Source organism: Quercus lobata, chromosome 2 (genome assembly GCF_001633185.2).
Source record: "Quercus lobata isolate SW786 chromosome 2, ValleyOak3.0 Primary Assembly, whole genome shotgun sequence".
Lineage (NCBI taxonomy): Eukaryota > Viridiplantae > Streptophyta > Magnoliopsida > Fagales > Fagaceae > Quercus > Quercus lobata.
In genome coordinates this window covers 43,739,558-43,761,231 of record NC_044905.1, presented here as the reverse complement: position 1 = coordinate 43,761,231, position 21,674 = coordinate 43,739,558, and the positions used below count along the sequence as shown (strand labels likewise).

The following is a 21,674-nucleotide window of genomic DNA, read 5'->3' as shown; positions in this document are numbered from 1 at the left end:
GCTCCCAAGTAAAGCCATCAGGGCCATAAACATAGACCATTTATGGGAGATGTGGAGGGTCAATGGTCTCACTGACAATAGGTCCCCCCTATTACAATTTCCTACATTAGAAGTCATGACAAGCAAGGAAGAGGGAAAAAAAGAGAAGAAAAAGAGATTAAGCATATACTTTGTAAGGGAGGGCATGAGGCAAGTGATGTTGAGCTCCTCGTAGTCCAACCCCTCAAGAAGCCGTTTGGCATAGGAAACGCCACTCCCCCACAAGTTGTACTTTGAATTAGTCATGGAGTTTGGGGCAAGCATGAACTTAGGAAGGTCCATCAAAATATGTGGGTCATCCCTACCCACCAATTGGCATCACACCCTCTCTGCCAAGTATAGCACCCTCAAGCCTACTCCTTCAAAGGGTCGGGTGATCTCTAAAGCGATGAGAGCGGTAGGCTCCAAGTCTTAAGTAGCAAGAAGGGACTAGTCAGCCTATGGGGCCCAGTTAACCTATAATGGCACAAGGTTAGAAGAAGAGTATTCTAAAGAAAATGCATGAAGAAGCATGAACAATTAGAACTCTTAAACTTACCTCATCCGAAATTAAACTAGCAAGATGGGTCCTCAGTCACGGAAACTCCTTCAAAACTAGATCGGTGCCTGGGGTTATGAGGCCATACCTAACAACCCACCATTGCAAAAAGAAGCATAAGCCATAGGAGATGTAAGATGACGGTTTGCAAGATGACAATTTGCAAGATAATACAGTTTGCAAAACTACAAGCTACAATTTGCAAGATAATACAGTTTGCAAGACTATAAGCTACAAATGAAAATACAAGAAATGGAAAGTGAACTAACCTCAAGGAGCTTCCAAGGCCCAACAAGTTGCTGCAAGGTGCCCTGGTTGAGAGTGTCAAGAGTGAAGCAAAGATAGGCAAGACATACCTGCCCCTAATTGGCCCTCTGTGCCTCTCCAAAGTCCTAAAAAAGGGTCAGCCACTTCAAAGACACCGTTTGCCCACCATTGGCAAAGAAGTAGACCCCTAACAAGTGAAGAAGGTAAGCCCTACCCATACAAACACACTCCTCCATAGGCCTTTGTAGGAGAAACATATAATCCGACACCAAGTCAAAGTAGCTGTTAGGACATATGTGTTTCACATGTTAAGAATATATGTCATGATTTTATGTAATTGGCTTATCCTTTGACAAAACGCACTTTACTTGTATTTGGGTAGATTTAGGATGTGTTTAAATACTTCAAGAAACCATGTTTCAAGATCAAGTATTGAAACCTTCAAGTCTGTTTAAGAAAATAAGTTCAGAGTGCAAAATCATTAAAGCTCGACAGCTGCATCTATCGAGCTTAGGGAAGCTGTTCTACATTCGGTGTGCTCGACATTTGCTCAACACCTACTATCTGTCGAGGTTTAAGATTTTCAGAATTTCAATCTGATTTTCTTGGGATCCGTGAATGTGCTTTGGGCTTTCTTTTCTCTTAACCCTAGACATATAAAATGATCAGTTTAAAGGCCATCAAAGTGTTCATAAGTTGCACAAGATTTGAGCAAACTCTGTTCAAACAAATTGTGATCGGAGACAAAGTTCTTACCCCAGTTCATCTCTTTCTCTTGAAGAAGTTGCTGTGTATGTGCACCGTAGGGTTTTGTGACCAAGCATCTTCTTGATCTTCATCATGTGGATGAACTGAAGAACTTTGCAACCAACAACCTTCTTAGTTGGTGATTGAAGTCGCATACTGGGATTCGCGCATTTGGTTAGTCACGTACTTGGAAGTTGTGCATCAAAAGGGGAACTGTCGCTATAAAACAAGTCCAATTGAGTATTGGGGTAAGGGTTCAACTGTAGGTTGGTAAGATACTTGGATTCCTTTACTTGTAACCACTTGTTATGATAATAGTGGAGTTTTGGGAGTGGTGACCTGAAAATTACCCGGTGGGGTTTTTGCCGTTAGGTTTTCCCCATTCGTAAACAAATCACCGTGTTATTTATTTTCCGCTGCATATTTAGTTTATTGGTGATTTGTTTGTGCTACCACACGTTTGCATGATAAATTGATTAATTAATAACTTGGCTAATTAATTAATTAATTTCTATCACAAGGGATTATTCAGTTTGTGGCCTATCAAGTGGTATCAGAGCGGGCACACTCTGATTAGGGTTTAATCTTTGCTGTGTTGATCCATTGACCCTTGTTTGTTATGGATAGAGGACAGTCATTAATCATACCTCCTTTATTTGATGGCACTAACTATGCATACTAGAAAGTACGCATGAGAGCTTTCTTGCAGTCTTTAGATGAGAAAGTGTGGCAAGCTGTGGAGATAGGCTGGACTAAGCCTACAGAAGCGCCAGCCGACTGGGATGATGCCAAGATTAAGGCGGCAAACTTCAACAACAGAGCATTGAATGCATTGTTCAGTGTAGTCACCAATGAGGAGTTCAAGAAGATATCCTCAACTAAAACTACCAAGGAGGCTTGGACCATTCTCTAGACAACCTATGAGGGTACTAAGGCTGTCAAGGACTCAAAGCTTCAGATGCTCACTACAAGCTTTGAAGAGATAAAAATGGAGGAGGATGAGTCTTTCAATGAGTTCTATGCCAAGCTAGAGGATATAGTGAACTCAGCCTTCAATCTTGGGGAAATCATTCCTGAACCCAAGATTGTGAGGAAAGTGCTCAGATCTTTGCTCGAGAGATTCCATGCCAAGATTACGGCAATAGAGGAATCAAAGGATATTAACAAGATTCCTCTAACTGAGCTGGTTGGAAACCTACAGACCTACGAGCTGGGGTTGACAAGAATAGGCAAGTCGGGTAAAAGCAAGAGTATGGCACTGAAGGCCAAGAGCAGTTAAACAGACGAATCTTCTGATGATGAAGATTCCAAGATGAAGTCCTACATTACCAGGAAGTTCAAGAAGTTTATGAAGAACGCCAACGGAAAGGGTTATGACAAGGACCGCAGGCAATCCAGCTCTTCTCAGTTTAAAGGCCAAGACAAAGGGAAGAAGGATGCTAAGGAAGGTGGTCAATACACTGTTCCCTCAGGACCTAAGTGCTTTGGGTGTCAAGGCTTCGGTCACATGAAGCATGAGTGTCCTACATACCTCAAGAGCATTGGGAAGAGCAAGGCACTTGCTGTTACCTTGAGCGACACTGAGCCTGAGGATGATTCCGACAATGAGGATGACGAAATATTAAATGCCTTCACGGCCATTGTCAATCCTACTGATGGGATTGTTGAAAATGTGGTTGAAGAAGAGGAATTGGTGGAATCCAAATTTGAGAAGATAGATAATCAAGATGTCATTTATACAGCTTATGAGAAACTATACAAGCTTTCTAAGAAGCATGAGAAACTATATAGGCTAACCACCAAGAAGTTCAGTGATGTGGAACTGGATCGTGAGGAGCTTTCCACAAAGTTTGATGAGGCTAATCAGACTATTGGGGCGCTAAGGTTTGAGAACAATTTATTGGCTGAAAAGACTGAGAAGCTTGAAGTAGAGCTATGTCAAGTCAGAGCTCAACTGGAAAGGACTTCAAGCGCTAAGCTAGATGAGATGCTAAACATTCAGAAATCTGCTTCAGATCGAACAAGTTTAGGGTATGAACTTTCTTCCTCTAATACTGCTTCTTCTAGTACTACTGTTTTTGTTCCTCCTGCTAATAATGTTAAAATTAAGAACAATGAGATTAAAACTGAATTAGCTAGTGAGAACATAGACAAGGGTAAATCTATCTTAGGAGCACCCCCTAAGCTTGAGAAGAAAGATGTTAAAAACCCTAGGGCTAAGAAGGCTAACTCTCAAAAGCCTAAACAAAAGAAGCAGCATCTTTGTCATCATTGTGGAGTTGCCGGTCATACTCGACCAAATTGCTACAAGTGGCTTGCCACTCAACAAAGCAACGGCTTGATAGCATCTGGGAACCAGAATCAGCCTCAATCCTCTCTTGCTCCCCTTGGAGATCTTCTCAAAGCCCTCATGTTCCTTTTGAACTTGAATGGTTTTAATTCTTCCCCTTCACCGTCGGTTCAAGGGTTTGCTAGACGGAAAGGTTCTTCCAAGGTGTGAAAGGAAAAGGGCTCCAAGTGATTCTGTCACTTTTCTCTCTCTCTTCTTGTTTTTGTGTGTGCATTACTTATGTGTTTTTCTTTCATGTTTTGAGTCAGTCTAGTTTTTATTCTTTGGTTGTTTAACATGTTTTTTTTTTTTTTTTTTTTTTTTTCAGTTTTTGCTTTATTTTTTTATATAAAAATAAAAAAAAAAAAAAAAAAAAAAAAAAAAAAAAAAAAAACAAAAACAGTGTGTGTTTTGTGTACTTTGGTACTTGTGTACCTTAGATGGCCATTGAAACAAAATCTTCTAAATTTTGTATCATTTGTAACTTAGATGAGCATCTCTATACACAACTAAGTAAGTGAGTTTTGTGGCTCGTGTTTGTGATGAGTATGATTTAGTTGTCTCTTAAACTTAACACTCATATCACTTTTTTTGACAGGAAGGACTAAAAAATCCTGAGAGAAAGGTATAAATAATCATCTCACCACTGTTGCCCGCTAATCATAATGACACCCATATGCTTCAGCATAGCAAAAGTGCAGTGTCAATGACATTTGTGTGCTTAGGCATAGCAAAATTAGAATGTCAAATAACATTGGGTATTTCTTTTCTCTCTCTAATATGCCCATGCATGATATGTTTAAAAGAAAAATATGCAAAGTAAAATCAAAAGCAAAAAGATCAAAAATGTTTTAAATATGATTGCAAGTGTGTATTCTAGGAGATGTGGGAATTATAGGATATATCTCAAAAGTGATAGTCCCCATCAAGCAGTTATGATTGTGTGTGAGTTAAAATGATTTTCTCATATCTCAAATCGTCATAACATGCATACACTTATGCAATCTTGTGATGTTTTTCACACACAACACGCAATATTCTTTGCTATTCTTGATACATGTGTAAGTATAATGTAATTTGGTCATCACGAGATTTTACATGTATTAATGTATGCTCACTAAACTGTCTTGACTTGTTTTTGAAATATAAAATTGGTTAGACTTGTTTAGTGTGTGTGTGTGTGTTTTTGAAGATCCATGTGCTTAAATTTTATTTGAGAGATGATTTTGAGAGCTTAATATGTTGATTGGATCATTGGTTAAGTTGCATGTTGGATTGCATTCATGTTTGTGTTTTTCACATCTCAAAAAATTGCTTTTAAAAGCTGGCTCGACACCTCCTCGATAGCTAGCTATCTGTCGAGCTTCCTAAAATTTTTCTTATCGAAATCTCGCCTACACCTTGTACCTGGTGGATCGATCGAGATTGGGTCTGTATCCTCGATAACTTCTCGACACCTGGTGGATCGATCGAACTTCTGTTCTTGATTCTGATGTGTTGTTCCTTAATACCTCCTCGACACCTCAACTGTCGACGAGCATTTTCTTGACACCTCCTCGACAGATACCTCGATACCTGCATTTGTTGAGATTTACTGGCTGCACTATATAAGTCCCCTGTGCGATCTGGAAATCATTTTCTTCGATCTCTCTCTCGATACTTCTCCATTTTCTCTCCCAAAACATTCAAATCTCACTCCAATCTTGGTTCCTCAAGGATTCTTCAAGATTTTTCAAGTTTTTTTTTTTTACTTGGTAAGCTTCTAATCCTTTCTCATTCATGCATTTCATGTTTTGAAACCTAGGTTTTGGGATTTTTGAAAAATTTTGGGGTTTTTCAAAATTGATGAGTTTTTATTAAAATTTTGGGATGGGTTTTCACTTAAATGAGTTTAAAACCTCATACATTGCATCACATTAGGATTATAATGATATTGTCATGCATTTAGATGTGTGCTATATGTTTATGTGCTGATAGGTTTGGATTGGGCTGAGCCCATGATGTAATTTCTTTTGCATGTCACATGTTCATGCATTTCCCATCCATAAGTACTTCTTTTCAATATACTTGATATATTTGAAGCTACTTGGGACTTTTCTGATTGTCATTCTTTCTCTCCCTCTTTGTTAGTTTACGTTAGTCGTGTCTATGGCACCTAAGCATAAATCCACTCCAGCCCGAAACCCTCTTCATTCTGGTGCTTCTTCATCGTCTGATCCTACTCTATCTCATATCTGGTTCTGTCGTTCTGTCGGACTTTGCCGACACCGACCTTCCCTCTGTCATTCACAGTAGGGGATGGGAGTCACTGTGTGATGTCCCAGTCACCTGTCCTCTCGTGCTTATCCAGGAGTTTTACTCCAACATGCACAAGATTGATCGTTCAGTACTTCTTTTCTTCACTCGCGTTCGAGGTACGCGCATTCCTATCACACCGCAGCTTGTTGTGGATGTGCTTCGGGTCCCTAGGATAGAGATTCCTGATTATCCTAGTTGTGAGCATCTGAGGACTGTGTCCAGGGATGAGCTCATGTCTGCTTTTTGTAAGCACCCTTCTGCTTAGGGTGAGCATCTTTTCACACCATGTCGACCTTTTGCTAAAGGTTCTAGATTCATGAACATGGTGATGACTTTTGTTTTACATCCACTCTCTCATTATAACTCCATCACAGATCCTCGTGCTCGATTTTTGTTATCACTTCTTGAGCATCTTACCACATACTTTCCTTCTCATTTCATTTTGTCTATTACAGATGTTCATCTAGATTCGGCGTCCCATGATAAGCTTCTCTTTCCTTCCGCTATCACGAGGATCTTACGCCATTTTTCCATTCCTTTTCCCTCTTCCAACCATTTTACCTTCATGTGTGCCATAGATTACGCTACCATTAAACGTAGCGAGGCCCAGCTTCGGTTGCGGCAGTCGGATCCAACTGCTCCTCCCTCCTGTTCTGCTCCATCCACATCCGCTCCTCCCTCTTCTTCGGGCGATGTGACTTTAGGAGACATCATGGCGCAGCTACAGCACATGGATGCTCACCTAGATACTATCTCTACGGAGTTGTATTAGGTGAACGTTTATGTCGGTCGTATTGCACGGCGACAGGCGTCCATGGGTGGTTTTGCTCCTGAGGCTACTCCTTCACCACCTTCTCCCGTGGCTTCTGATTCTGAGGATGAGGATGATGATGATGGTGATAACGATGATGCTTCAGATGATGCTGATGAAGATGCTAGCTCTACCGATGAGATGTCTACTTGACACTTTTACCCTCTATTCAAGCAAATTGTGACCGAAGACAAAGTTCTTGCCCTAGTTCATCTCTTTCTCTTAAAGAAGTTGCTGTGTATGTGCACTGTAGGGTTTTGTGACCAAGCATCTTCTTGATTTTCATCATGTGGATGAACTGAAGAACTTTGGAACCAATAACCTTCTTAGTTGGTGATTGAAGTCGCGTATTGGGATCCGCACATTTGGTTAGTCACATACTTGGGAGTCGTGCATCGAAAGGGGAACTGTCGCTACAGAACAATTCCAATTAGATATTAAGGTAAGGGTTCAATTGTAGGTTGGTAAGGTACTTGGATTCCTTTACTTGTAACCGCTTGTTGTGATAATAATGGAGTTTTGGGAGTGGTGACCTGAAAATCACCCGATGGGGTTTTTGCCATTAGGTTTTCCCCATTCGTAAACAAATCACTGTATTATTTATTTTCCACTGCATATTTAGTTTATTAGTGATTTTTTTGTACTACCAAGCGTTTGCATGATAAATTGATTAATTAATAACTTGACTAATTAATTAATTAATTTCTATCACAAGGGGTCATTCAGTTTGTGGCCTATCAGTAGCGAATGGTCTTAGTGGTGTACTTCCTCCCCAACATGTCAAGATCTAGCTGGATGCCCAACACCTCATCCAAACTAATGTTGGCCCCTTCGAAGCTAAGGCCGGTCATGCAGTAGAAGTCGTAGGGAGTCACCGTCATCTCTCGCTGAGCAATATGAAAAGTGTGGGTAGCATCCCACCACCTCTTAATGAGGCACTACACCAAGGTAGCACTCAGAGACTTCTCTAGAAGAAGACTAATGATATGCTCGAAGCCCGCCTCTCAGATGTAGGCCCTGTTTTCGGGGACAAGAAGATTGTACCACTCCATCACCTTGTTAGTGCCCCCCCCCCCCCAAAAAAACTAGCATAAGGGGATGATGACTACAAAAAAAGAAGATGACATTAGATTCCTGATTCAAGCAAAATGTAGGAAAAATGATGTTTTGATGCAAGAATGAAGATAAAGAGAACGATATAGTGATATTCGGGTGTAAAAATGACAAAAAGGTGTGTTAGGATTGCACATGGAAATGAAACAGATGAAAAATGAGTGAAAATGGGTAGATTAGGGCTTCTGCCAGGTGTTGCACATACTCCCACAAACGTAGAACCTCAAGAATAGACCTGCATATGCAAGAACAGACCTGCGTACGTATGATTCCAAGCTGCGTATGAAGGCTCGAGTCCACACACGTAGGAATACAGACGGACGTAGTTCTTTGACATTTTCAAGCGTGCGTCATCCAATATCAATCCTAAACATGTTCCTACCCCTCCTAAGATGTCAGATTTTCATCTAAACCTATCCCACAATAAAGCTTAAGCATTTACATGGCCAGAAACACATTAAAACAAAAGATTAGAGAGAAACTTTGAAAATGAGAAAAAGTTTAAAAATTTACAGATTCAGCCATGTGAATGTGATTCTCTGGCCGGTATGTCAATGGTGGAGATCCCATCAACCTCGTTGCCCCACTCTAGAGATTGAGATGGAATGCATATGAAGGCTCGAGTCCACACATGTAGGAACACAGACGGAAGTAGTTCTTCAACATTTTCAAGTGTACATCATCCAAAATCAATCCTAAACATGTTCCTACCCCTCCTAAGATGTTAGGTTTTCATCTAAACCCATCACACAATAAAGCCCAAGCATTTACATGGCCAAAAACACATTAAAAAAAAAAAAAAAAAAAAAAAAGATCAGAGAGAAACTTTGAAAATGAGAAAAAGTTTAAAAATTTATAGATTTAGCCATGGGAATGTAATTCTCTGGCCAGTATGTCAATGGTGGAGACCCCATCAACCTTGTTGCCCCACTCTAACGGTTGAGATGGAATGCATCAGAAGAGAGGACATAGGAGAACTTCTTGGCCTTAGGTGCCATTGGAGAAGATGATGAGAGAATGGGAGAAAATGAAAGAATGAGAGAGTTAAGAAGTGAGGAAAAGAAAGAGGAGAGGGAGGTTTTTGTAGAGAGAGAGAAAGAAAAAAAAAGAGTTATGGAGAATATGAAGAGATGAGAGAGATGAAAAGAATGAAGAAGAAAAAGAAATGGTTAGTAATCATTGTGAAAAATGAAAAGGCAGGAACACACCTGATGGCTAAACTATGGTAGTTTAGGCCTCACCACTTAACTACGTATAATTTAGTCTTGAATAGTTAAAAAAAAAAAAAATTAAAAATTCTTTCTTTCAAAGAAGGAGGGACATCTCAGGCTTGCCCCAATTAGGAATCAAGGGACTCCCTAGTGAGTAGTAAAGGTAGTAAAAGACTCTTCCCCTAATGAAGCATGTACATCCCAAAACCACCCCCCAACGGATCAAGCATATCAAGAACACTGTCCTCAGTATGGAAGCAAAAGATTCTTCCCTATTAGATCACACAAGATCAAAAACACTATCCTCAGTAAAGATGGAGAAGATTCTTTCCCAGCAGATCAAGCAGATCAAGCATATCAAGAAAACTATCCCCATGGAGGAAGCAGAAGATTCTTCCCCAATTGATCAAAACACATCAAGCATCATCCCCAGTAAGAAAGCAGAATATTCTTCCCTAATGAATATCATCCCCATGGAGGAGGCAGAAGATTATTCCATGATGAACCTAAGCACCTTTAAACAATCTCCAGTGAGAAAGCAGAAGATTCTTCCCTGGTGAGTCCAATACACCCAAAAAAAAAAAAAAAAAAAAATCCCTAACGAGGAAGTAGAAGATTATTCCTCAAAGTCCTTAGCAAACCATAAAGGAAATAGAAGATTCTTCCCTGGTGGATCACACATCTACACTACTCCTCAGCGAGTCCATCCATACTACTTCTTAGTGAGTTTCTCATTCCCAAGCAAGTCATGAGAAGAAGAAGATTCCTCCCCATGCACATCTACTCCTCAGCAAGTTTTCACCATCCCTAGTGAATCCAACAATCAAGACTACTTATTCACATATCCTCTAGGAGTTGAACATGCAAGCACGATAAGAAAGGGTAGAGATAGTGATAGAGAAAGAGACCAAGGTAAACTCAAGGCAAGAGCCTTACCAGAAAAGGTAGAGAAAGAAGTGAAGAAGACAAAAGGAACAAGTCACCTGGAGAAGTTTGATGCAAAAGCCCTGGATGGACACCATAGAGACTATATCCTTTTGTTGTTTGTTGGGTTAGCTCGTAAAAGCACCCTTATTTGTTTTATTTTTTATTTTTAAGTGACTCTAGGATAGTGAGTCACTCATCATTTGCTTGCAAGTAGCAAAATAGGTTCTGGGATAGTGAAGCTGTCGTTGCTCGTTTCCTAAGAAATAAAGGTGGAACTTCAGAAAAATGAATCCCACGCAACTCTTTGAAGTTGCACCTCGCCACATGCATGAATGATATGTGTCATGTGCGTGGGTTGGGCCCCAACAGTATGTCAAAACAAAATGTTGTCTCTTATTCTTTTGATTCTATTAATAAAGCTCATGAATCAAAAGAAGGGCATCTATAGACATCGTATTTTGTATCATTTACAAATCAAGCCTCCATTCCCCAGTGATGCTTGAACTCTAAGGCCCAAGGCCAGTTTAGAGCCCAATCGATACCAAATTGACTTGAAAAGTGTTAAAATGGAAAATATCACTTTTTAAATGCTCAAAAATCTATTTTTGAAAATAAATGACCAAAGTGGCCCTCGATCCACGTCCTTGGGCAGTAGCCTATGTATGCAGGCCAAAGCATGCATCTCCAAGCACACTCCTATGTACGTAACTAGGGTTTCAGAAGCATGGAAAATGCAAGTTTTCTGCAATAATGGCTAAAATTTGGAATGAATCCCATATCGTCTAAGAGTCATTCCGAACCCCTATTTTTCAACTATAAAAAGTCTTACATGGTACATTTTCAAAACACAGAGAAATCCCACGAAGAAAACCTAAGATTCACTAGAAAATAGTGAATCAAAATGGAGTTTTTCACAAAACACCCTTAATTCATTTTTATTTGATTGGGACCTTTTCTAGCCACATCCTTTGAGTTTAAAGTTTCTAATCACTATTTTATTGAATTGTGATAGATCTAGCTGAGGGAAAAGTTCAAAAATCAAGCTTAGGAGCTTTTGCTTTAAGGTATTCTTTCTTGCTTCCTTTTTCATTTTCTGTTTTTCTTTTTAGTTTTAATCATGTTTCTTTGCATAGTTTTGGTTTTTATATGTTTGCTTAGGTTAGTTTTATAGTTTTGTTGTATTCTAAGCATGCTAGATAGTTAAAATTAGGGTTTTTTGTCTGTGCTTTGTTTTTTATTTCGTGTTTTGGGGTTAGGGTCCTTGACCAACCTTAGGATTGAGCAATCTTTGGTGCCTAACACCTTCCCAATAACATACCTAAACTACAAACACATGCTCTGGTAGTAAGATCAAAGGTCCTTCCCTGAGAGGATGTTATATATATAATTACTAGACCATTACAAAAACTAGCTAGCGACTCTCCCCCCTTTATCCACATGTTGCAATCACTATTCTTTAAATTTTATGACACATACATGCATTGACTACTCTTTTTCTCATCTCTTAAAAAAGTAAGGGTATTTTAATATATTTAATGCAACTTTAAAAGGCCTTAATTCAATGTGATGTGTTTTTACAATATATCTTAAGGTGTACTATTGTTCTTATTTTTATTATTCAATTTCAATGATAATAGTAATTTTTAAATTTATATATGATTTTTAACAAACTATGAATTTGTTACAAAAGTTAAAAAATGAGAACATGCATGAGTAATTCTAGTACCACATAAAAAAAAACTTCTTTTACCACAGTTATCCTGTGTCAGATTGTCATTGGTTGTCTGTCACTTTCACATAAACCCATCACTTTTTTTTACTACGAACATCCACAATAATAGTGCTAAAAAACTAAATTATCTATTTTGACTTACTATTTCACCATTCACTCTACATTAATGCTCTTATTTTTCACCACATAATTAAACACTATTTATTTTTTATTTTCTCTCTCTTCTTCTCTGTCTCTCTATCTTCTCCATCCCACAGCCACCAAATCCACCACCCTCTCTTCTTCTCTATTTCGCTATATTTTCCATCTTTTTAACCCACAACCACCAAACTATGACCCAAAATCAACCACCATCATGGCACCACCATGACAACCACCAAACCTATATCCCATATCAAACACAAACCCATACGAATATACCCTAAAAAAACTAGATCAAACCACCCAAATTTCATCAATCACTGTCGGTAAAAACCAAAAAACCACCAAAAAAATCGAAAACCCATAGATCTGACCACCCATGAATGCAAAACCCACCAGATCGAACCACCCATTGCTAGCCACCACTACAGCTCGTTCTCAACCCACAACCCTATCTTAACCTAAAGCCACAAATCATTGAACCCAACCCTAACAACCCACCATCACCATGTCATCGCCAAAATACCCAACAATCTAGAACCCATAAAACCAATAAACTTAGAAATCCCACTCGTCGCCGATCTCAAGACTTTACTGAAAGATTTTAAGTCATAGAGAGAAGAGAGGAGAGACCAGCGTGAAGGTGAAGCTCAGGCTCGGCCAAAGAAAAAAGAGTGAGAGAAGTCTAAAGCGGCTTCAGGCTAGGGGCTACGAATACGAAATGGGAAATTAGGCATAATTTCCCAACTATCTAGTTAATAGGTCCGGTTTTGAAAGAAATTTGGTTACTAACATCTCGAGTTTAAGAGACTCGATTTTGGGGGTGTAAATCGAGTCTTACAAAGTCGGTTTTGATGGTCGGTGACATCTGATGTGGCGTTATTGCCAGGTGGCAGCCATCTGAAAATCGACTATCAGGGACTCGATTTCCATTTTGGTGTGACATGCCATTGACGTGGACTGACGTGGACCCACGTGGAAGCCACCTAGAAACCAAGTCTATGACAGTCAATTTCTAATAGGATTTTTTTGAATTTAACGCTCTCTCCAATCTCAGTCACCCACTCACTCTCCCTCATCAGTCAAACCCCTCTCTCAGTCTCAGCCTCACCGACACTCTCACTCACCCTTTCCTTCTCTCACTCTCTCAGCGTCACCGTCACCGTCGCCGACGCCGACCCACTCACCCACTGACCCTCTCAGCCTTACCGGTCTGACCTCTCATTCTCTCAAACCCCTCTCTCAGTGTCAGCCTCACCGACCCACTCTCACTCACCCTCTCCTTCTCTCACTCTCTCAGCGTCACTGTCACCGACGCCGGCCCCAACCCACTCACCCTCTCAGCCTCACCGACCCAGTCTCAGTCACCCTCTCACTCTCTTGCTCATCGACCCACTATCGCATGTCCCTGTCACCCACTCTACTCTCTCACTCGCCTTCTGCTGTCACTCAGTCTCCAGTCTACGCGGTATCTGAAAGAAAAAGAAGAAAAAAAGGTGAGTCCCTTTATGCATTTTGCAATGTAATCAGTTCATTTTTATTTTTTTTTATTTTTTTTTTCTATTTTGGTTTCTGTACTAAATTTCTAATAGAGGTAAAATATTCTTGTTTTACCATTAGTTTTTAATGGTTGTTGTACTGATTACCTAATTAACTACATATCCAGCAAAAAAAAAAAAAAAAACTGTGTACTCCACTTGCTATAAATTGGTATTTTAAGTTGTTGTTTGTGGTATGATATCTTCAGTATGTGAGTACTCCCTTGTGAATTCCTCCTGTTGGATGGTGTTATAAACTTTAGGAGTTTTTTGGTTTAGAATTTCCTTATACAATATGCTTTTCTTAAGCATGTTGTCATTCTTGCTGAATGGTTGATGGCAATTGATAGTTTGGTAGTTAATCCTGGCTGAATTTAACCATTTTCTATTTATTGCGAACATTTAAGAAGTCAACGAATTGTGGTTATTTTTACTTATGAAACCATTTTGGAATATCAGATTTTATTTTCAACATTTTCTTTTTTCATCAGTGATTGTTGTACGCAATTTTATTCTTTTTTCATCTGATTCGTCACTGTTTCTGCTATTGATCTCATAGAATTCCTACACATCCAAAGTCCATGTGTCTTTCTTAACTGATTATAACTAAGCAATAGTTTGCACATACCCATTTTGCTATATTGGAAGCTCTCTTGAAATCTGGATTGGGATATAATTTGCTAAGGATATGTTTGTGAAGGTAATGAATTACTCGTTTCAGTGAGTTTGTGTGCAAGTTTTTTTCCTAAAAGTTAGGTACATTGTCTAGCACTGAGTATTATTTTCATTATGTGACATAAGACTAAGAAGGCGGCAATAACTTTGTAATAATTCCTCTGTTGTTTGTATTGAAAAACTAAAACTTTTACAAGTAATTTCATGATGACTAGTTATACCACAATAAAATTATAAAGAATGTCAGAAACTATAACTTTGTAATTAGTTCCTAAACCAAAAACATGATATCGCATTTTGCTTCTTATATATCATGCATAGGTGACTAGCATGCAGGTATCTAAACTGTATATTACTGTAATATACAGTACTTCACCTTCATGACTATTTATCATGCCAATTGTTGACATGAAGGAGCATTCCATGTATCGGACTCCGTATCTTACCTTTCCAATTGACAAAGTCCTCAAGTTATTAGATATGAGCTTCTGAAATGATTGATGGAATATGGTATGTGCTATAGTCACAAATGACTTGACATTCTTTCTGTTTATAGAACAAGAATCCTTGTGCACTAATTGTGGGCCAGTCTTGTTTTAGTAGAAATGGTTGCAATCCAGTGGACTGCTCACAACATTGTAAAATCACATGGTCCAAAACCTTAATTTTTCTGGGGATAGGCAGCATGAATTTCATTCCAGTCTTTCCAGTTTAACTCATTTCATTTTATATATTTCTTTTACCATCTCAAAATAGAGATGCAGGAAAATTTCCACTTCTTATTCCCTTTTTTTTAAGGTTAAGCTCATGGACTCACTCTTTCAAGGATCTTGATTAGTTGGTCTAATGTTATTATTTGTCATTGGATAAAAGAATTGGGCTTGTTATTTCATTTTTCTATGCAATTTGGGTACTCTTGAGTCTTCATGTTCCTCATTAGAAATAGATATGGTCATCAGTCAAGCATGGAACTATAATGGTTTGCTTCTCAAGCTTTGGTCCAAGCCTCATTGGCCCATAGAACTTACCACTCCATTATAAATGATGGAAAATTTCTTGCTAGGTGGGTCATGATTAACTTGCCACTCCATTATAAATAATGGCACATTGACCCAAGTCCAAACATGTGAAGGTGATCATTCAAACATTGATATAGACATCTCTAAATACCTAATGTATCTAGATAGAGTTCCAAATCACTGCGGTTTCCTCCTTTGAGCCACAAAAATTCATATTTCTCCTAACAGTTCCCAATTATGCTTGCCATGAAAGTAGTCTTCAATTTAAGAAGAAATTTGTATCCAAGGATTTTTCAGTAGATTGATAGCCGAAAAAAGGGGGAAAAACAAACCCTGTAAACCAGAATGCATGTCTCCTAGAGGCATGTTTCTCTCTGTTATCTTCTAAATCCTTCCCTTTTATTCAGAGCATCCCATAACCTAAAATCTTTTAATTCATTAAAAACCAAAGTGTGACTTGGTTTTAGGAAGAACCATTATTGTTCTTTGGGCTCCAAGCACAGGAAGATAGATACCTTTATTAACTGATTTTAATGCTTCCCCTAGGAAGGGAATTACCTTAATTTTTGGGATGCCCCTGACTGGAAAATTTGGCTGCTTATGTTCTGATACAATTGTGAATGATTTTGTCCTGTTGGCCTCTTTTGGTTTTGTTTTACTTTGCCACAGGCAAAGAAGACAAATCTGTTCATTCATAGATTTTGAACATAATTCATTCCTTTGGCATACAATCTTTCCAATTATAAAGAGACATGGCCTGCTTAAGATCAAGTTACATAACTTTGATTTGGATTTTCTTTTGATTGAGTAAAAGAAGAGTTTTTAAGTTAATAAGTAAATGAAGCAAAAACATTTTCATATAATTGAGTGCTTTGAGCATCTTCATAGATATGGGTGTTACAGTGAAATAAATTCTTTAGAAAAGAATGTGTTTATTGACATTCTTAGTGTCACTGACCTACTGTACAACCAACTTAGACGTTCTTAGTCATATGGGACATAAAGATTACGCTGATTTGTATTTGTATTGCCTTGTCAGATGAGCATGATTGTTGATGTAGCACAATTCTGTGTTGGTTTAACTGTTAATTGCTTAACCAATGTTAGAGGTTAAGTTTTTGTTTAATTTTTTCAGGTAATGCTGCTTTCAAGTAGTAAAAGTTAAAAACAAGAATGCTCTTACTGATGTAACATTAATGTTAAATTATGATATCTATTGTTAGAAAGAAAGTAGAGGAATTAATAAACCCAAAAGAACTCTTGAAAATTGGCTTGAATTCCTAATTTTGACTTGGTTGATTTAATTACGTTTTTTTTTTTTTTTTTGGTTGATATGGGAGGAAAGTTTGTTCCTTGTCAAAGACGTAATGTTATAATTCTTGTTGATTGAAGAATAGAAGTTGGACCCTCATGTACAGAGAATATTGTAAATGGTTTGGTGGCTCTAGTCCAAGTGTTATAAAGGGAGAGGAGAAACTCTTAGAAGTTCATTCGATCCATGTTATAGTAATAAGTTCATTCGATCTATTTTCCTTGTTTCATTATGTATTATTATTGACAATATTTCTTAGGTTGTTTTTGTTTTTGTTTTCAATAATGTCTAGTATGTGCTAATTGCTTATCATTTTTGTGCAGTATGGCTGCTGCAAATGCTGGACAGATTAACCATGCGCAGCCTGGCCCCATTGACACGTCAGTGTTGACGTTGCAGCCCAACCATCGATCAGAAGCTATTTGGAATGGGCAGGTAAAACACACCACTAAAGATTTAACAAATGTATATGCATTTGATTCATACAATGTACATGCACTTGCTGTCATATATTAATCCATGGTTATGTTTTGTGCAGGATCCAGGGTCCCTTAAATGTCGTACCCGTAGTGAAGAGTTCTCCAATCGAGAGCCAATGGTGGACGATCAACTCGTTGACATCATTAAGGCACTTGGTTTGGAGGGACTTCTCAGGACTCCGGGTAGAGAGATTGATCATGGCCTGATAACGGCCTTAGTGGAGCGATGGCGGCCCGAGACTCACACATTCCACATGCTGCATGGTGAGGTCACCATCACATTGCAGGATGTGGAGGTTCTTCTTGGGCTTCCTGTTGATGGTGACGCTATAACAGGGAGCACACAAAAATAATGGGAGAATGTGTGCCATGAGTACCTTGGCTTTCGACCTACAAATCAAGACCATCTGCAACTTACTGGCCAGAGGATTCTCATCAAACGGCTTTTGGAGCAAGTTGCCGATCCATTGCCACCTAATGCTGAAGACGATGAAGTGCATAAGTACGCACGATGCTACATCCTAGCGCTATTGGGGGACACAATCTTAGTGGACAAATCCGGTGATAGGGTGCATCTAATGTGGGTGCAGCAGTTGGAAGACCTTCACAACCCAGGAAGGTATAGTTGGGGAAGTGCTTGCCTTGCATGGTTGTACCGAGAGTTATGCAGGGCAAGCGATAAGAAAGCCAATCAGATTGGTGGGTGTTTATTGTTGGTCCAATATTGGGCGTGGGCCAGGTTCCCCTATTTGTGCCCGGCAGTTGAGCGTGGCCCACCAGTGGGTACTTATGGTCCTCCAGTGCATGGTCCACTGTCCCTAAAGTAAGTCTGTACCTTAGTAACTTCATTTACAATATGTGATCATTACCTAAGCCTACAATCATGTAACTTAAAATATAAATTTTTATTTTTATTTAAAAGGGTTGTACGAATCATTTATGTCAACATTTAAAAATGTTAAATAGAGTTTCAATAGATATGATTACGTTAATATACTCTACTTTTGTCATTGTCATATGGCTTGTATGTGCTCTGTTTTTATAAGGACTTTTTTACTCTAGTGATATTATTAATTGAGTAAATTTCTATAAGATTCTTTTAGTATTTATATCTGATTACATTATAGTTTTAATCATAATATTATCTTACTTGGGAAGTTGTAGATATTGATCCCATGTTCTTGATTGTAGGTGGGTGTGGGTCCCAAACAAGAAAAATAGGCCTGCCCAGGTCTTTAGGGATAGGTATCGGGAGCAAATAGCTTTAATGTTGCCAAGCTAGGTATGAAAATGCTTTTTTCAACATGTTCAAGAACAAGATATACATTTGCTGAACTTTGAAATATAAAGATAGTTGCCTAATGTGTTGCCTATTTGTTTTTGGGCTGTTGTAGGTGGTGTGGCAGCCGTATGAAGATGAATACGAGAACCTTCCGCCGTGGTACGTTGCAGGGAGGGCAGTGTGGACGGCAACGGTGCCACTTGTATGTTTCCATCTAGTAGAGATACATACACCGGATCGTGTTGTTTGGCAATTTGGGATGATCCAAGAAATTCCCCGCCATGTTAACACGGACACAGTGCTTCATGCCATTGATTTGAGGGGGAAGGTCGGTGTTGATTGGATGCGGAGATATGCTATGCATATCACGGAGTGGGGTCATCACCTTCAACGGCGTTGTCAAGCAGTGCTTGGTGATATGCTTCTACAACACAAGTACTTCGGTTGGTTCACAAGGGTAACTCGAAGGTTCATCGATATCCCCGGTGCTAGATTCATTCTAATGGTAACTTCTCCATGTGTTCTACGTCTTACCGTACTTGTTACTTAGTTTACCACTATTTAGAGAACTCTTCTTATGTGGTCCAATGTCTGCTTAGCATCAAACCTCCCTTTTAAATTGTTGTTTGCTTAAGATTGCTTATAGACAATCTTGTTGATTTACCTTATAGAGAACTTTGTTCATATACAAATCTAATTTGGGATGCTCTAAGGTCATATCTCCTATTTCAGCCTTTAGAGTTATGGTATACATTCTTCTTTCCATTTTTATTATTTTTAATTTTTTTCCTCATTTGAATTTTTAATTTGCATTTTTGAGAACACGATATCCGCTAACTACATCTTTAATACAAAAGCTAATTTCAATTTAGTCCAATGTAACACTTGGTGTCCCTATAATTTGCAATTATTAGTTACCGTATCAATTTGGAACCAACCTTTATTTTACTATTGATTGGCTTTCTTCATTTTGATATTGCATTATTAATATACTTGGTTTTTCCATGTGTAGATTGAAGGATATGTCCGTATGTTGAGCCGTCACCCAGTGGGCACGGAGGACCACAAGGACATTATTAATGTGTTGGAGGCAGTGCATGAGATTGGCCGTGTACGACCTCGGGAACCTGAGGCCCCGAACAAGGAGGCAGCTACTCCTGTGGCAGCGCCTACTCAGAGGCCAAGCACTACTGAGAGCCCAAGCACGAGCATAGCTCTTGCTGGACGTTGCTCTCGTCCGCCTGTTGCTACCCCTTAGGTTGTCCCTACCCTCGATCCCTCTCCATCCACCCCACATCCATCCCTTAGCCCCACCATCCCTTCACCCACCCCACATCCATCCGTTAGCCCCACCATCCCTTCACCCACCTCACATCCATCCCCTAGCCCCACCATCCCTTTATCCACTCCACATGAGTCCTCTAGCCCCACCATCCCTCCACCCACCCCACATGCCTGTCTTGGGTCTGACATTCGTCCACCCACCCCATGGTCATTTCCTAAACTGTCACCTATTCCATCCTTTGACCTGGGTATTGATCAAACCCCTCCTGACTTGTAACAGGACCCACCTTCCCACAGTACGTCCATTGGCCCTTCTTTAGACATCGACCCACCCCATGTTCAGGCTGAGCAGCCTGTTGGGTTAGCTGCAGCGGCAGAAGGTCGGCCAAAACGTATATCTAAGGCACCTCCTTGTGGGACAGGGGGCACAAACATGGACACAACGCTGGGCCCGAGGCATCTGATGAAGGACATGCAAGACCTCCTCCTCATTATACGAGAAAGTGTAAGGTTCAAAAAAGGTAACTCAAACGATACCTTATTCCTTTAACTGGACATTTCAAGCTGGTGTTGAAAAGTTCATGAAATTATTTTTGTGGCCAAAATGGTTTTAATGTACATTATTGGAACTAGGTGAAAAGTACAGTTGGGACATTAGCTGGAGGTAGATATTCATGTGTTTGTGAATGATACAATTCTTGTTGTTGTTATCTTCGAGGTACATATTCATGTGTTTGTGGTTATCTATGGTTCTCTTGTTCTTAATGAAAAGAAGTTTAATTCCCGCTTCCGTGTGCATGCATTAACGAGAGCTAACTATCTTGCTTCATGTTCTGTTTCAGCAGCAGCTGCAAACTTGTTGCATCAATGATTCTTTGTTGACAATATTCTTCTTGTTTCCTCAGCTCTTCTATTTATTTATAGTTTCTCCATTTCCTAAGGCAAGTGACTATGTTTTGAGGTTTTTTGGTTATTGGCAGTGTATAGAGATTTTCAACTTGTGATGCTAATGGTTAGTGAACTTTGTGCAGGTATTGAAGAAGTTGCTCAAGGATGATGCCATATCCAAACCAAGGATTAATACTGAGGTTGGTTACTTCATACAATTAAATTTGTAAATGGTTCGTGGGTGTGTTGTTTTCCATGGCATGACTTATTTCTAGGTTTCTAATCTTTTTTTACTGAAAAGTATTTTCATCAAAATGGGCTTAAAGCTTCAGGTCGTGGGTTCACGTCATAACCCACGACCTGAGGCATAAATCAATAATTGGGTTCTTAAAATTACTCACAAGTTCATCTTTTGGAGATTGATATGGAGGCACGTTTTCAAGTTCTGCTTTAGCAGTAGCAAGATAAAGTTAGCTTTAATTATTCTATGTTTCCGAGATTCTTCTTGCTTCCTCTGGTCTTCCATTTCTTTATATTTTTTCTTAGGGGGTACTAGAAAGAAATATAAAGAAGTGGAACACGTGAGGTTGCAAGAAGAATCTCGGTAACAAAGAATCATTAAAGCTAACTTTATCTTGCTGCTGCTGAAGCAGAACTTGAAAACATGCCTCCATATGAACCTCCAAAAGATGAACTCGTGAGTAACTTTGAGAACCCAATTATTGCACCTGATCGGAGTAAGCTGTCAAAACGGCATGGTGCAACTTCTGTGGCTCAGGTAATTAATCATTATTACTTGAATTTGTTCTTCATGCAGAAGTTGGGGTATCAGTTGTTCTTATGCTCTGCTTTTTGGTCATTAGCCTTTTCCTCTTAGCCTCTCATTAAATTATAGAAATTCTGGAAGTTTTAGCCTTTTTGCTGCTTTAAGGTGTCTAGCCCTTAGAGTTGCATTAACATCTGTAAGGTTGAATTTATTCAACCATCTAATTGGCTTTATTCCGTGCCAAATTTGCTTGTAATTCAGCATTTAGTAACCCTGTA

General features: G+C 39.2%; 1 long non-coding RNA gene across 1 annotated transcript; it reads left to right on the top strand.

The window, feature by feature from the left end:
• The first annotated feature begins 13,571 nt into the window (after positions 1-13,571).
• LOC115978341 lies at positions 13,572-17,305 on the top strand. Its single transcript, XR_004088683.1, has 3 exons — positions 13,572-13,649; positions 17,021-17,132; positions 17,236-17,305. It is a non-coding gene; the product is annotated as an uncharacterized LOC115978341 (long non-coding RNA).
• The last annotated feature ends 4,369 nt before the right edge of the window (positions 17,306-21,674 follow it).